We start from the raw sequence: 17,231 nt of genomic DNA, 5'->3' as shown, positions 1-17,231 counted from the left end.
ATAACTGAAAAGGAAAAACTACCATTAGTTCTGACTTTTTTACACAATACCAATGCATTAAAAGCTAGAGAGCAGCGGGTTTGGGAATTCCGGCTGAAATATTAAATATTAAAGATATGGTCGCCACCTAGAGAGAACTTGACAGCTAGTGTCGCGGCGCTCATCGGTACAGAAAATGCAGCAGCGGCGGCTCAACATGTTAATGGACATAGCCGCTTCATATCTTTTATCATGTGTATGAATACACAAATTCATACGAAAAAGACTAGACTCAAACTGAACACGCCGCGTCCTTGCTGCACGCTGGCGTCTGCAAGCCTGAATTATTTAGTTACCTTGGCCTTTACAAGAATATGGGAAATGCCGTCCAATTGTCGAAAAGAATAAAGGTGAATTTTAATGTGCTTCTCATCCTGGTATTATCACATTTTAACTGTTTCTTTCTTTAGGAAAACAAAATATTCTGGATTGAGATCTTCTAGGCCTCCTTAAGCTTCTGTTCAGTAGCCTACCCCATCAAATGAAGCAATTCAGAACTGATGTTTGGTCGAGTTGATACGCCATTTCAAAAACGAACAGCACGTATTTTTGACAGGGACGCAAAGAAATACACACGAGGACGGGTGCTGACTTGCAACAAAAGGTTTATTTCTTAGACCGAGAATATATACATGTGAACGATTAACACCTAATGAACGCTGAAAAGAACACCATAACAATGTGCACCAAACTGTGAAAGGGCATCTCGGAATACATTGCAGAGATCGCAAAAGTAAACCTTGCTACCCACGCTACGCACAAAGTTATTAATTAAGGAGGCAGAGTAATAAGCTGACGTGTGAAATATAGTTCAGTAGCGTGGCTTTTCGGGCTTGTTGGCACATAGTTCCAATACACTGTAGCGCAGCAAAAGACGAGGACACAAGAGACGAGAGACGAACATCACGAACACCACCGTGGTTGGAAGTTAGCGCTCGTGGTGTTCGTCTCTCGTCTCTTGTGACCTCGTCTTTTGCTGCGCTACAGTGTATTGGTGTGAAATAATTGAAGCTGAACACAAGACGTGCTCCAAAGACGCATTCGATAGCAGCCCCTCCATAGCAATGTCAGCAAAAAAAAATTGGGTTTCTGGCCGCAGGGAAGCGATGATACTGTTGTCATGTACAGTCTTTGTCAAAAAAAATAGAGCCCAAGGGATTTGCTTCCACTCCACGTAGCGAGGCTTCTTTGCCCATTTGACAGTCCTAAGCTTGGGACAGTTGAGTACGCAAGTTCATTCTGCATTCGTGAGGTTAGGGTCCCCCAGTATGCAAGAGGAATCGCCCTGCAAAGCTCAGAAGCAGGCCCCTTGGGCTGTATAATTTTGAAAAAGATTGTACATTCCCATATAAAGTACACGACCCAAGGGGTTTCCTTGTGAGGCCTGCTGTATGCCTCGTTATGCATTCTCAGCGACCGTAACATTTCGAAAGAAGAATGCCTTCAGGTCTTCAATCCTCGCGAGCTTTGGACTGCTAGATGAGTTAAGGAGCTCCGCTAAACAGCTTAGAAGCAAACCCCTTGGGCTCTATACTTTTGACGGGGGCTGTACCTGCGTTCGACAGTTTCTTTGTATGAACGAGCGTGAATCGTCGTTACGTTTTTCGCTTCGTTGTTTGGAGCCTCACGTATATACTTTCTCGATCCATGCAGTAAAACTTTTGTTGCAAGTCAGCGTCCGTCCTCGTTTGTCTCTCTTTTCGTTCACGTCAAAAGTACGCACTCTTCGCTTTGAAGTGAAACAAACTCACTAATATATGAATTTCTTTCCTAAACGTCATTCTCTTGCCGAGCTCGCACTGATCACCATGATCTGATGTTCTACTCTACCAAATATTTAGGCAAAATCCGAACTGCGTCCTTCGCACTTGTAAACAGGCTACTAAAATATTTGCTCTGCTCGAGATGGAAACTCTCGATCCGGAAACTGCGACCACAGGAGCAGCATAAGGTTTCTGAATTTTCGGCGCGGTATACGGCGCCAGAAATTTTCGCCTGGCTGCCTTGCAAAAAAAAACATGAGTTCGTCGCCGGCTGCAAGGAGTTGTACCGAAGCTCCGCGAAGAGACGGCGCGGCACATTATTGAGCACTTGTGCACTACACCACGTTTGGCATCTTTAAATTCTGGTAAACGTAAATCATTGCGCGAATTTTGTCTTCGTCCAGTAGATGGACCAAATGCCTTATACACGAGTGCCGCACTACGCACCAACTTAAACCGCGACTCCGGTGTCATAAGCACAGAAGCTTTTGAAAACTTTGACGTATTCACGCCAGTTCCAATACATTCGCTTAGCAGTTCACAGGTAAAAGCCAGTCTTTCTTTCTCTTGTACAGGAATAAATTAATGTCGAGGTTTATGCAGATAACACAGCATCCCGTCCAAGAATGACATCGACTCTGCACACGATAAAAATGAATAGAAATGAAACATAGGTTTTGAAACCGTGGCAGCGTAAACAAAAACAATGCGTTCACAGAGCAAGAGGAGAAGATGACAGGGACCCGCGTTAGAGCGTCTTCCATTTGAGAGCCCTTTGGCGACGACCTGAAAAACTTCCGAAACTTTTATTCCCGGTTCACTTAAGGGCCAGGCCGCTATGTACGCCTGTTGTCCCCCTGCTTTCGACCTGTTATTCTTTATATCTCACGTCTAACTCTGTACAAGAGGGGGCTGACGAGATACGAAAGGGGTCGTTGTCTATCGACACGCCGGTGCCCTTCTACTACGCGTCCTACTCGACGACCAGAGAAACGCCCCCATTGTTCTTCTTACCCTCCTCGCTTCCGCAGCGCACTCTGGCGAACCATGCTGTGCTGCGTAGTTTGTTGCTTTCCTACCCGGGCCTGCTTTGCTTCTTGTTCTTGGATGTTGTCAGCATATGCTCGCAGATTCGCTGCACTGAAACGCCCTCTTCCTCAGCGGTCACGTCTTCGCGTTTCCTACGCCGATGTATCAACGGCCCTTTTTGGGGCGGACGACGGTAAATCGAACCGAGCCCGCATGGTCGGAGAGAGGGGTGGCGGCGTCTGCCGGAGGCCCATGGAAACGGGAATTATTTCTTCCCCCCAGCCCATATAGGAGGCCAGATTGAATTACGGGACAAATCGCAGGTTTCCTCGTAACCTCCTGGCCATGTCGATGCTTTATTTTGTTGCCGCTGGCGTCCGTGAAGCTGCGTGCAAAAAGCGAAACGCAAAGTGCGCGAAGCAATACATAATACGACGCATTGCACCTTAAAAGGTGACTCGAAGCCAGCGCTAAGAGAAGCGGCTCCGTGATTTCGGCCCCCATCAAAAGGCCAACAATCAAGTTGTTTGGAAGTAAAGTGCCCTTTTTACGACTTAGTTTGTTCCAAGAAAGCAGCGCTTAATGCATTCGTGAGGAAAGCACAGAAAAGGCATGTGTTAAAAAAGTACCCTGAAAACCCTTCGATCATATCATCAAAGAAGATTGCGAAAAAACTACCAGCGCAAGGAGCTCATGTACAGTCTTCAAACTTCGTTTAGCTCAATTTGTTCCCTTTTGGTGACTTGTGGTTTCCATGGCGACCGGTCAACAGTAAGGCAAAAAAGTCAAGGGAAATTTATCGAAAATGCAATTACATCATGAAAAAGCAACAAGCATATCAAAATACCTGTTCATCAATAAATTCGGAAATTTTATTGATTCTTTCTCTCATTCTTTATATTGAGGGGATTCTTGGAGGCCGCCTGCGCTTTTCATGGGACGTTATTCTAGAAAACATGAGCTGAAGCGCCTCATCTCATAGTAATCTTACTGTTTCACAAGACTCCATAAATGGTTTACGTGCAAGTAACAGTGACTGCGCTTTACAAAACGGAAGAAGCGCAGTGCGCAAGAAGGGGACGTAGAGAAGGAGAAACAAGCCCACGTACGCGGTGTGTCAGTGGAATCATTCGCCCCTCTGAGCTCGACGCAAATGTTTTTTTTTATTTTTTAATACCTGAGGACAGTAATCTATCTACAGTTCAAAATGATTGAACGAACTCGGTTTTACGAATTTCGCCATTTAACTCAGCTACTTCATGAACTGGTGGGCGAGTTGGTCTGACATATCTAGTGAAGCAGCGCAACGGCACAAGGCCAAGGGAAGAAGAGGACAAACACAGCGCTGAACTGACAACAAATGTTTATTCCGGATGCTAACAGCATATATATACTCTTTTGCACCTTAGAAAAAACAAAGAAACAGAGAAACAGAGAGAAACAGAGACTGGGATTGATACTTTCTGCTGCTCTCTGTTTCTTTGTTTTTTCTAAGGTGCAAAAGAGTATATATATGCTGATAGCATCCGGAACAAACATTTGTTGTCAGTTCAGCGCTGTGTTTGTCCTCTTCTTCCTTTGGCCTTGTGCCGTTGCGCTGCTTCACTAGATATGTCAGCTACTTTGGCTCTGCGTTCAATCTTGTCCGCTTTCGCGACGAGTCAGTCGATTTAGCGAAATTACGTCCGCCTGTTCTCGGATAATCGGGTTTTTTTAGTAGCCGGGGCACCTGTACGTTACACAACAGGCTCACCACATTAGTTCATACTAGCCGGCCATGCTAGGCCTCCTCACAGAGCATTATGTCTGTCGGTTGCTATTTCTCTATCTGGTTTTGTGTGTGTGCGTTAAACTATAATATCGTAACAATTCAGAAGACAAGGGAATGGAAAGAGTTGAATTGTTAATCGAGGGCCTCGAACCTGGCATTATTGATGCCGTAGGTAGCATAAGAGGGTTCTCGCACAGCTTCCGCCCTCACCATTCTACCATGTTCCTACGTGGCATTCTCGGTAATACAAGACTTTACTACGTCCGTTGCTACGAGCGAGGGAGGCGCTAGTGAACACTCTCAAGGTTCGCTTACACTACGCATACATACCCCCGAAAGCAGAAGATTGAATAGCGCCTCGGTAGTGTAAACTGCTGCTTGTGCAATGTGCTTGAACATTGTTTTATAGACTGCAAAGACGCGATTTTGTTTTGGGATCTGTTGTAGAGGACGCTACAGAAAGATTTTCTCCTAAATTCCTACAGTGTGCGCTACCTTGTTGTTTCCCAACCTGACTCGAAACCCTATAATATGATTCTTCTGATTGGACTTCATAGCCTTTCGAAAACGCGCATGCAAGACCGCAACGTTGAAACTGTTGTTTCGCCTAGAATTCATTTTAGCCGAATGTTGCTGCAGGTAACGGACATTTACAAAGAACTGGACTTTTTACCGGATTGGTTTCCTCTCCTGATGCGCTGTATATCCTTGCCGGCCTTTTAGTTATGTTATATTTTTTATCATGTTTGTGCCATGTAGCGCCTATATATATATATATATATATATATATATATATATATATATATATATATATATATATATATATATATAGCGAAGTATACGCTTCGTTAAAGGAAACATATTTATTCGACTCGGCGTTTCGATCGGAAGACCGATCTTCTTCAGGAGTGATTTTACATTGTTAATGCATCCCCTTTTATAGGGGTGGGCACAGAACAGGTAAGTGGGAAACACAAAGCACATAGCAGAAAAATACGTATAAAATATGGGTTGCGAGAGCATAAAGTACTTGACTGTTTACAGGAGTATGTAGCGAAGTATACGCTTCGTTAAAGGAAACATACTTATTCGACTCGACGTTTCGATCGGAAGACCGATCTACTTCAGGGCTCCTGAAGAAGATCCGAAGCGTACAAAAGGGGATGCATTAACAAAGTAAAATCACTCCTGATTTATATATATATATATATATATATAGAAGGGAAGGGGAATGAGGGGCTCGTTATAAATATGACAGAAGCCAACAGCCACAGAAACCAAGGGGCACACGGGATTTTTTTTTAAATTTCTTTATTTAATTTGTGATGTTGATCAATTTAGAATATTACTGAATATGTTATCGCTTAATTATAATTGATTAGAAAAGCAGAAGAAAAAACAACCACATGCCGCCGGCGGGATCCGAACCCACGACCTCCGAATTACGCGTCCGGTGCTCTACCTCTGAGCTACGGCGACGGCTGTCAAATTCGGAGGTCGTGGGTTCGGATCCCGCCGGCGGCATCTGGTTGTTTTTTCTTCTGCTTTTCTAATCAATTATAATTAAGCGATAACATATTCAGTAATATTCTAAATTGATCAACACCACAAATTAAATAAAGAAATTAAAAAAAAATCCCGTGTGCCCCTTGGTTTCTGTGGCTGTTGGCTTCTGTCATATTTATAACGAGCCCCTCATTCCCCTTCCCTTCTTTGCTTAATTGCTTAGCGAGGGCCTCGGTTCTGGCAGCCTTGACGCCATAGAAAGCATAAGAGGGTTCTCACGCAGCTTCCACCCTCTTCGTTCGATGACGTTCTACGTCACACCTGCGGTAACTCAGGACGTTCCACGTCCGCCGCTTATGAACGTGGGTGGCGCTGATGAACACTCTCAAGGTTAGGTTACTTGTAAACATAAATACCCCCGAAAGCAAAAGATTTGACAGCCGTCGCCGTAGCTCAGAGGTAGAGCACCGGACGCGTAATTCGGAGGTCGTGGGTTCGGATCCCGCCGGCGGCATGTGGTTGTTTTTTCTTCTGCTTTTCTAATCAATTATAATTAAGCGATAACATATTCAGTAATATTCTAAATTGATCAACACCACAAATTAAATAAAGAAAAAAAAATCCCGTGTGCCCCTTGGTTTCTGTGGCGGTTGGCTTCTGTCATATATATATATATATATATATATATATATATATATATATATATATATATATATATATATATATATATATATATATATATATATATATATATATATATATATATATATATATATATATATATCCTTTCTGTACATAACATGTAGAATACCATGAAAGAAAAAAAGCCTCCGTAGTTCATTTCGTAGAGCACCGGACGTGAAATCCGAAGGTCGTGGGTTCGGATTCCACCGGCGGCAAGTCATCGTTTTTCTTCTTTTATTGATCTCCTATTGATAAAAACTACAAAAAAAAGACATCCCCTACGTTCCTTAGCTTCAATGACTGTTGGCTTCCGTTATTTAATAACGCAACAAGATTGATTAAACAACTCTCCGCGTAACATGGGCTCAACTATTCGATAATGTTCCGAATTCATTGCACAGTAGATGAACATAACGCATTCTCACTGACCACAGGTTAACCATGTGATCCGGAGGTGCCACCCTGATTGCGTTTTCTGCAACTATACAAGTACAACAAGGACATCGGACGGTGATATAAGCAAAGCAAAAAGTACCGGATAAAAATATCGTTGTAAAAGCGTAACTGCGACCAGTAAACCCGAGAAGCCCTAATGCCTGGTCGAACGTCGCCAACGGTGATTCAATATTCGACGCCTGTCTCCTTCTCAGAATGTCTTAGCTACAGGTTCGAAAGAACGAAAATTAGAAACACATCAGCCCTCAATAGCGACCACTGCGATCCGCGTTCACGCATTTGGGAACCTCAAGTAGCAGCGCAAGATCGAATCACAGCTTCCGCTTGGCGAGGTATGCATGAAATCATAACGAGGACATTTTCTGCCTTTCGAGCTCAGCAAGAACATTGACGCTGACGCCAAAAAACGAAACTGCAAGCTGGGAACTCCGGCGATGCCACCCCGCCGTCGTGCTTACGCGTCATCGATCCGCATTGCGTAAGGCCGAGCTTTGCGGAAGGTACGCTTTCTTGAGATTTTGGGTTTTTGGCGCAAAAAAAAAATACTGAACAAAACAGCGCAGGACGAGATATTTGGCGGTTGTTATGTGCGGGCCTCGACGTCCGCAAGAAAGAGCAATGCGGACGAGTAGAAACGGGAAACAAAAGGCCGAGTAGACAGCGCTCGCTGATAGAATCCAGGCGCGCAACCTGAACGCGTGCCCGGGACTCGGAAATGAAGACGCAGCCTCTCGGCGTGCTTCCTCCGTGAACGAGTAATAACGCAAGCAGTCTTTACGTAAGCATTTTACGTAAACACACCCCGAAGGTGACCCTGGTGTCCCTCAGCAAAGAGAAACGAGGTGCAAAGGCAGGAACTGGCCAGTCCCACGTTTAAACGAATGGCAGTCGGCTCGTAAGCTGCAACGTTACTGCGGTTCTGAAGCCAGGACAGAGGTGCAAATGCAGTTATTCAGTAACTAGGGTGAGTGAAGCACGAAGGAAGACCACACAGGAGTTCTAGAGCAGATCTGCTGCTTGAGATTTGGCGTTAGCGTCAGCGCCTTCCTTACAGTACCGTCGATAAGGGTATGCTTAATTCAATTCCACAGCCAAGTACTTGCTCATTTTCGCTTTGCAAAAATGTGCATAAGACCTCGTGGAAAGATACGAGTTTTCTTTTTCCCTCATATTTCTCGTCATGGACGCGCTCGCTTTTCAAGTTACCAGCATTGGAGTGAGCAGCATGGGTACTCAAGCAGCGAACTCTGTGAGCTAGGTTAGGCAGGCATGTCGTAAGCTGTAGTGCTTCATCACTGTACTTCGCTTTGTGCTTTTGTTTCCGCCTTGCCTCGCATTGTGGCGAATACACTAGCCATAGCACCCCGTTCTTACCTTGAACAGATTAAACACGATAAACGGATGCCCTGCAACACCCTTTTGTGTTCCGCAGATCTTGCCAGCCTACCACTGAACTTTTGATACATGGGTATTGACAAAGCGAGCGCCGGCAGCTTGTTCGCTGAAACCGCGCTAGAAAAACTCCTTAGCGACGTGACGAGCGACAGCGGTTTGCGGGCGTCAGTTCACCGCGCTGTCGCCGCAGATTATCACCACATCATCACTTAAGACTCTCTGCGAAAAGGAGCATGTTCTGCGAGCGTGCACCCAAACAAAGAGAAATATGATTCCCTTCACTGCATAATTTCCTCGCTGAATCCTAGAGCTGGGAACTTCAAAATTATGAAGACGCTTAAGCTCCGCTTTATGGGATGGACGGCACAGCGTTGATGGTTATTTGCGACTTTCTTTTTTCATTAGTCCATCTTTCTAATTACACAGACATTGGCATACAGCAGTAGGCATACCAGACCACGTGATACACCACAAGACACACATGGTCTCCCTTTAACAAAGTCGAACGAACGTGCCTCAGTGTGCTCGAGGTTTTGCGTGTAACTGAGCAGTTTTGTGATGTTTCGGGTGCGCCTCTTTACCCTGATAAATCAAAGGGATTCTGGGTAGGTCAGTGAGGTACAAAACGAAGCTTTTTTGGCGGCACCAGGTGGGACTCCGAAGACTTACAGTATTTTGGGGATATATTTGCATAAGTATCGTAATAGCGGGCCTCACTGGGATTCTCAGATCTCGTTAGTCAGGCAACAAACCGAGGTTTCAATGAGAAGGAAGCTGTCTCTGTTTGCATGTGCACAAGTTTGCAATATCTTCTTGGTTTCGAAGCTTATTTATGTCATGCAGGCGTTGAATTGTGCAAGGAAGAAAGTACTCGCAATGCACAAAATTTTACGGCTTTTGTTTGGCGCTCTCAATGCAAGCCTATGCGTCGAGACATTTTTTCTCCCTCTGGACGCTGATGGAGCTAGTCTTCAGCACTTGTTTATCAGCTTGTTTCAAGCTTTTCTTTTTTAAAACATTAAACCGTCTCTTCCTCCTAGGTGCGTTTAAGAGACGATTAAGGGCTCATTTACCTATTCTGTTTGCGCCCATTGGTCATAGGAGCGAGGGGCCTTTGTGGTCTTTTTTTAAAGTCGCCGACGCATTCCATTTCCTCACTGTATGGTTTTCCTTAGAATTCCTATACAGACTATCCAGACGACAGATTACAAAAGTACTGATTGAGACATTGTTTCCCGTAGCGATTAGCAGCCTTACCTCTCCTTTCTAGAAAACAATGTATCAAAGCGGGTGCAACGGATGTGCGTTCAATCGGCCGCAAAGACTTTCTTTTTCAAACTTCACGCGTCAACCTTACCTCTCAAAACGTGGCTACGTGAAAGAGGGACTTTGTTCCATGATCTGTGATCTGTCGCTTGCGTCAGCAGCCAGAAACTATTGATCACTGCTTTGTGTATTGTCGAGATGTCGTGTTCTTTCGGGATGTTCTTCAACGGACTCTCGAAAAGGACATTGAGATTACGCCCTGTAATATAAGATCTTTGCCTGCAATGGAAGGTTCTCAGGTTCCATGTGATCTTTTAGTGCTCATGGGAATGTTTAGCCTGCAGAAGAGCCGCATGACAGATTGCCATGCAGAGCCGCCACGTTCATCGAAGCCTTTGTTCAGGGAGCAGTATCCTATGGTGCGAGGGGCATATGCTGCGCAAGATAGACCTCCTGCCGGACTCGCTTTCCTCGATACATGCTTGTGCCTCCCGAAATATTGATGTGCGGACAAAGTGAGAGCCGGATGCTGGTGCGATTATGTATGACGGGTTGCGGGATGCGACCTGGTTAAGTCGGGTTTGAAGCCTGTAAGAGTGGATGTAGCTCCATGCAATAAAAAAAAAGTGCCTCAGTGGCCTAGGGTTAGCGTGTCCAGCTCAAAACCTAAGGGTCACGGGTTGGATTCTCAACTAAGTGCCCCAATTTTCTTTTCATCGTAATTCATTTACTTTACGTCCTCATATGCCATAACAACGTTTCGGTCATTCTATGGCGTCAAAGCCACAATTTCAACCTGTGGCGTCACAACCCCCTCGACTAATCCTGAATTAGTGTAACAACGCGCACAGCTTTTCCTCTGAACGCCCGCTCTAAAGCTGCCGCGTTGAAGCAAGAACCGACAGCTACGAAGAAGGGGTCACGACGCAATTCAGGGACGGAGCAGAAGGAAGCGACCACCAGCGAAGCAGCGGGGTTGGCCTAGACGTGGCGGTGGCCAAGAGTGCGAAGGAAAACACGGGGAGAGGTGGAGGGTGAGAATACCGCCGCCGAGGAGAAAACAAAAATCCGAGTGAGCATCGAGGCTCACTTTCAGCGAATCGATACAAACCCCGCAAGCTCCACTGGGATTCAATTTGAAGCCTCCCCGGCCGTAACCCTTCCCCTTCTATGCCCTTCCTCTTCTCCCATTTCCGGCCACCGATGCCCTGCACACGTGCTGCACATCGCGCCGTACCTTGTCAGTGAGGCTTCAACAAGTTCATAGGTCGCATGTTCCCGGTGTAACGTCCCAAATTTACACATGGGTAACGAGAGGTGCTTCGTGGAGGGCTCTGCATTAATTTACACCATCGGAGCCCTCCAGAAGCACGCACTGACACGACGCAGCACAAGCGCATGTTTCGAATTTCACCTCCACCGATCGCGTTCACTATGGAGCACGTCACTGACTGATTCAAGTACCGGCAGAAAGAGATGGGTGCCAGACGGCAAGGGGATGCACGCTTTTGAGAGAAATCAAGGCGGCATTTTTTTTCTCAGGCGACCCTCATTTTTCCAATTATTTCATGGATTTTCCAAATTTCGTCTCCTTCATAACTCATGGATCAGGTAAAGGTGCAGCTGCAAGAAGCCCGGAGCTCTTGCTTCAGTAAAAGCGAAAACGCATCGACTAAAAATTAGTAACGATGTCATTTTGCACAGCTTTTCTCTCAGCATTCTTCTCCCGGAGATCAAGCAGCTGCATACCGCCTGCTTTAGCAATGAGTCCGACCAGCGACGCAGACATTCCAGCTTCGCAAGCATGTTCGACAGTACCAGATTGCAAGGTCATTAATGATGAAATTTTCGGGACGTCAGTAACGCTACAGCGGTATCGCGAATGCGCACACCACGCACGTCTCAATACATTAGGGACGCCTCGCTTTTCAACGAACAGCACCTGAATGGTAGTGTTTACCAAGGGAAGTGTTTATGGCTGATTGTGCAAACACGCTCAAAGACGCCTTTCAATCTCCGTCGCTTCTCCAAACATTTTCTCTTGCGTATGTGATAGTATCTTTCTTCTATTTCTCTCTTGATCAGTTTTCTTTTTTCTAAGTACTTCTTTTTCACGGTGTAACAGCTACATGGGCCACTCGATGTGTCGAACTGACTTTTTCTTCCCGTTTTCTTCATCCTCCATCTCCTTGGTACTGTCAACAATAAAAATACAGAGTTCGATTTTCAGGGCTGCTTTTTTCTTTATTTTCTGCATTCTGTACGCAAGTATCAGCTCAAGTGCTGCAGAAAAGTTCTCCTGTAAGTTGTCCCCCCCCCCCCCCCCAGCCTTGTTCGTGATGGATCCCCTGGAAGTGCCTAACTAAATAAACACTTTTTTGTCAGATTCCTGAGCATTTCATTCGTACAAATTGTCATTCGAAGGCATTCCTCATGCACAGCAAATCGCATCGAGAGCTGCCAATGCTGAGCCAGTCCAAAGAGAATTCAGATGTCTCGAGTGGCCAGCGAACAAAATGACCTTGAATAAAAAGCACATATTTAGGGAGACGCTGCGAAGAAAATGAAATGGCTTGCATCGATAGATTACCGCGTTCCAATGGCACAGACGCTAGCTTCACTGGAAACGAAGCCTGACTGAGCTATACAAGAATGAAATACAGGTGTCACCATTATCGGCCAGTTTCGCAAGTAAACTGCGTGCACCTTATAGTTTCATATGCGCGAATCCCGGAGGCTAGGCTCCAAAGCCATTCACTTCAACACGATGATCAAGGAGTCATTTTAGATGTAGACGGCGGGAGTTTGAATCGAGTGGCGGAAAAATTTTTAAACGCAGTCTCCTCAGCAAATAAATGTGTATTTTGCTGCAGGCGAAACGTCAAACTAGCCACAAATAGCTCGAAAAGCGATTTTTGCTGCGGACAATAATTGTCTGGAAATCTCCATAGTCCCTTCATTATGTGTATCGTGCAGAGTTTGTGTTCAATTCTGCCTGTGACGCTTCTGTTTTAGTTCGTTTAGCCGGTGATAAATAAGTTCTCCAGCTATAATCACACACTAATTTCTCACTTTTTTGTCAAAAGTCGGGTCCAAAAGAGCCTCGTTTATCCGGAGCTCATTGTATTTTTAACAACGCATAATGGCTACACTTCACGCTTAAAGATGACGCTTGCTTCACTGTATTTGTGGTCATAGCTGTCATATCGAGAGACTCACTGAAAGTCTAGCTTATCTGTGTCGAGCTAGTTACATCTACTATCACCATCTGTCGGCCGCTAGAGAACACCGGGTGACTAGGAGGGGATATTTTCACTTGTAATTGTGAGATAGTGACGAACGCTGCTCTTCCTGTGCGCTCAATGTGACTAGGGAATTAGTTCCGCTGCTCTTCCTGTGCGCTGAATCCGACTAGGGAATTAGTTCATGCTCTCGCACTGACTAGTTCTAACGACCATAAAAAACTGATGGAGTGTACCGTCATTTTGATGGAAGCTGCACAAACTAAAGCCGTATTTCCTGGGAAAGATGATGGGATAGAAGCGGGAATAAGCCAAGTCAAAAGGAGTCAATAGTGATGCAGTTTATTTACTTCACCCTGTGACTTAACAGACGATAACCATCTTTCAAAATTTATCGCGCTACGCCGTAGCGCATCCTTTTGATGAGTACACTGTCTGGAGAATTTGGAACCGAACACTTCCGGGCCACATTCGTGAACCATTGGGGGCGTATTCTCTGGAATGTTACTGCTTATGTCTCCAGCAGGCTTAGGCTCTTTATACTCGGCTTTTGTTCGATTCAAACACCGACTCAAGTGTCACCGTCCCCGTACCTCGATCGAGCCTTCCATGTGCGGCTGTCCTGAATGCTGGTTCACATGAAAGCGACGGAGTGATTGAATGGCGCGTCGCAGCGAAAATTTGCAACTTGTTTTAACCTCGCCGCTCACCGCCGCAATGACTCGAAACAGGTTTTTGCGCCGCGGCGTCAGGATTCGCTAGCGTTTTCGCTTGCATGTCAAGCAGGAGTGAGGCTTATCTGAGACCGTTCAGATGTCCGTCCGCTGATTAACAAACGCGCCGCCGCGAGTCACAGAAAACTTTTTGTATATGTATGAGTACTAAATGCGTATTACGAAGAACAAATGCTCCGTAAAACAACTGAACAATGCGAAGTCAGTGTATTGACTGTGGTATCAATAGAGAAAACGGTACAAACGCAGAGCGAAATGAAATGTAGTCGTAGTATTTTTGTGTTCAGTGAATCTATGTGATTTTCATGCCTTCGTACGTCCGACAAAACCTTGTTTTGTCACGTATCTTTCACACACGAGCGGCCTACTGTTAGTACTTGGCCCCTATCGCTGGTGTATTTTCTTCCATGAACCGTTACAAGGACCCAGTAAATGGTGGAAGCAAAACTAAGTGAGGGTGAGAAATATTCATTAACGTGGGGGTAGTACGAAGTCCTAATTAAAGTCGTATTAGGGGCCGCGGCATGAAAAGACGTCGTGTGTTTGTTTTTTCAGTCTATTTTCGCAGTCAAGATGAAAATCGTTCCAACAAGGCACCAGCGTCAGCTGCTACAGATGCGTTGTCCGCGTCACCACTTTGAACGAAGCGACGCGGTTAGACCCGGCCGCAATATGCGCCGCCATTGCAGCAGATGGGCAAGCAAAAACAAAATCAAGGCGAGGAGGAGGAGCGCCTTAAAATCAATTGCAGTGGGAAGCCGCAGCAGCCTCGGTGGCCTGAAGACATCGCGCCTGCATCTCCGCACGCGGATCCTCGGTAGTCGTACAGTGGTGGTACGCTGGCCCGGGTGGCCGTCGGGTGTGCTGGGGAGAGGGTGCAAAGAGGGAGACGGGGTGCAAGGCGGAAGGAGGTCTCGGCGCGTCGGGCGACGCGACGTCTCTCCCGGCGGCGTCGGGCCCTGGCGTTGGTGCGGGCTGCACGGGTGTAGAGGAACCGCCGCTTCTAGGAGGAGTCGGCGGCCTCTCCGAAATCGATGGCACCGCTGCTTGTGTTGTTGTTGGCTGTGCTGCTGATGCGAGGCGCAAGCGAGCCCTTCAGAAAGAGCGCCCCCGACGGCGCCGCCTTCTTTGGCGCTTTCTTCGGTGCTAGCGCGTGCCCCGGGCCGCTGACCAGACGCGGCATATCGCTCGCCGCGCTACGCGCTATCTCTCTCCCTCTATCTCGCCCTCCCTCAACCGAGTCGAGCCACGGGACGGCTCCCTCGGGCAAGTTCGGTCCGGCCCAATCAAACGAATGAGGGTCTCGCTTAGCGGCAACGCTAAGTGCAGGAGGACCAGCCAATCAGGCGGGAACACGGTCTCGCGTCCACGAAAGACAGGGTCCAAGGTTTTTTGGTTAACGTAGCGGCAGCCATGTCAATTATTCGCGGCGCAACATAACAAGCGAGTGAGAGAGACGGAGGCGAAATGCTTTGCGCCAGGTTTTTTTTTTCTTTTTTGCTCTCTCCTCTCCCCTACCATAACCATTATCATCACGATGATCATCTTATAGTAGTAATCACGAAGGTTATGTCTGTACAAAACTAAAACCTCTCCCATTGCTGTTCAATTAAACCGGTCCCGCGCCATTCCCAACTATTCTACGTATATACCGTAACAGGCTTCCAATCTCATCCCACTTCTCCACCTGACCACCATGTTACATTTCCCGTCCAATGGCATCCGTTCTTGCTGCCCCAGCGTCTTTGCTGGGCCCGATACAATTTCCTCCTCTCCATCTGCAGCTAGCTAGATTACCATCAATTCCTGTTTCTTCCCTGTTCTACTGTGCCTTATTTGTCTCCTAATGTTTCCCTTTATAGTTTACTAGCTCAAAGCTCAGTGCTTAACCTAAATTTCAAGGTCTTCGTTAGCCTTCTAGCTTCGGTTCCATGCGTGAGTGCGTGCAGGAACAAATGTTACGTGCTTCCTTTTTAAGATATTTCGGTAAGCTGTCGTTCATAACTTCAGAACACTGCACCAAATGTACTCCAGACGATTGTTATTTTACTCAATATTTATATCTCATGCTCAGGAACTCCTGTCACTTTGTCAAATGTGGAGATTCGGGCTGTCTCGAGAGCAACCTGTGCTGTTCCTTTTCGACTCCTGCGAAACCCCATCCGCTAACGGAAGCGTGGCACGGCTCTAGACGCCGCCTGTCCCGCGGGATCAAACCCGTGTCTTTCGGGTCACCAGCCGAGCACCATAACCACTGAGCCACCGCGGCGGTTTTTTCATCGTTAGCACCGCGACTTTCGTCACAACGGCGCCAGAAACCTAGCATAAAGCTGCACACCTCATAAGACACAAGCTCGACTACATTGAGTCAGTTACCGCTAAAAGCGGTAATTAATAACGATAATTTCAGTAATTAAGGAGCTGCATAGCATACTCAAGGTTGATTTCGTGCACAGAAAATTTGTGGCTTTTATCGCTTTGTAACTGCGCGAGCCTTTACGAGAAGAGGTAGGTTGAAAAGACGCTGTACGCCTGAATTCCTTTAGAAAAGTAGCGAAGAAGTCATCTGTATGTATACAGTTAGGCGTGGGAAAACGCAGATGGCAGACAAGGTACAACAGGCCACATAGGAGAACACGGAGCCAAGCACCAATAATAACAGCTAAAAACAACTGAGCATTTTCAAAGGCCTAAGATCAATATTGAATTCAACACCGTTCTTTTTAGGTTTTTTTTTTTTTTAAGCAGACTACCAACGTCGTCTTCGGTAGACAAGCACGCGTTGCCGCTAGAACCGTGCGCTGCGTACCGAAAAACTGCCATCGCTAGAGGCTTTTTCGTTTAATGGTCTGATATTTAGACACATGGTGAACGCTGGGCGGTCAGTTCCGAGAAAACCTTCGACACAGAAACAAAGGAAACGGGGCGCCCCATCCCCTCAGTTTTAAAGACAGCCCGGTTGTGTACACCAAACAGGGCGTCATGAATAAGTCACGACAGTGCGCCTCCAGAAGGCGAGCGGACGGAAAAAAACTTGGGCATGCAGTGGCGGCAGCCGTCGGAGCAGCCGCGCCGGCAGTGGCGCGCGCTGACCACTTGCCGCGAATCAAGAATCAGCGCCCCATCCTCCTCCTTCCTTCAGACACGGAAGCGTGGAGAGCAGAGAGCCCGTCTTACAAATGAACACGGATAGCATCCGCACAAGCCCTCCAGCGGCGGCGTCCACTCGCATGCTAAGGGGCGAGCAGACCGGTTGCCCCGCGGACGTTTGCCGCTACAGCCTCCTCTCGCTACTACTGCTCTATCTGTTCCTCTGCAAACGTCTCCGATGGATGGCTGCTGCCGG

At 46.6% G+C, this 17,231-nt stretch overlaps 1 protein-coding gene across 4 annotated transcripts in view; it reads right to left on the bottom strand.

Annotated features, from left to right (window-relative positions):
• The window catches only part of sei (potassium voltage-gated channel seizure), a 241,461-nt gene that overhangs the window by 169,911 nt on the left and 54,319 nt on the right, over nt 1–17,231 (bottom strand). The window lies entirely within an intron of this gene.

The sequence above is a fragment of the Amblyomma mixtum genome, chromosome 5, assembly GCF_055824585.1.
Source record: "Amblyomma mixtum isolate Tamu chromosome 5, ASM5582458v1, whole genome shotgun sequence".
Classification (NCBI taxonomy): Eukaryota; Metazoa; Arthropoda; class Arachnida; order Ixodida; family Ixodidae; genus Amblyomma; species Amblyomma mixtum.
The sequence above is the reverse complement of the archived record's forward strand: the minus strand, read 5'-3'. Positions and strand labels throughout refer to the sequence as shown.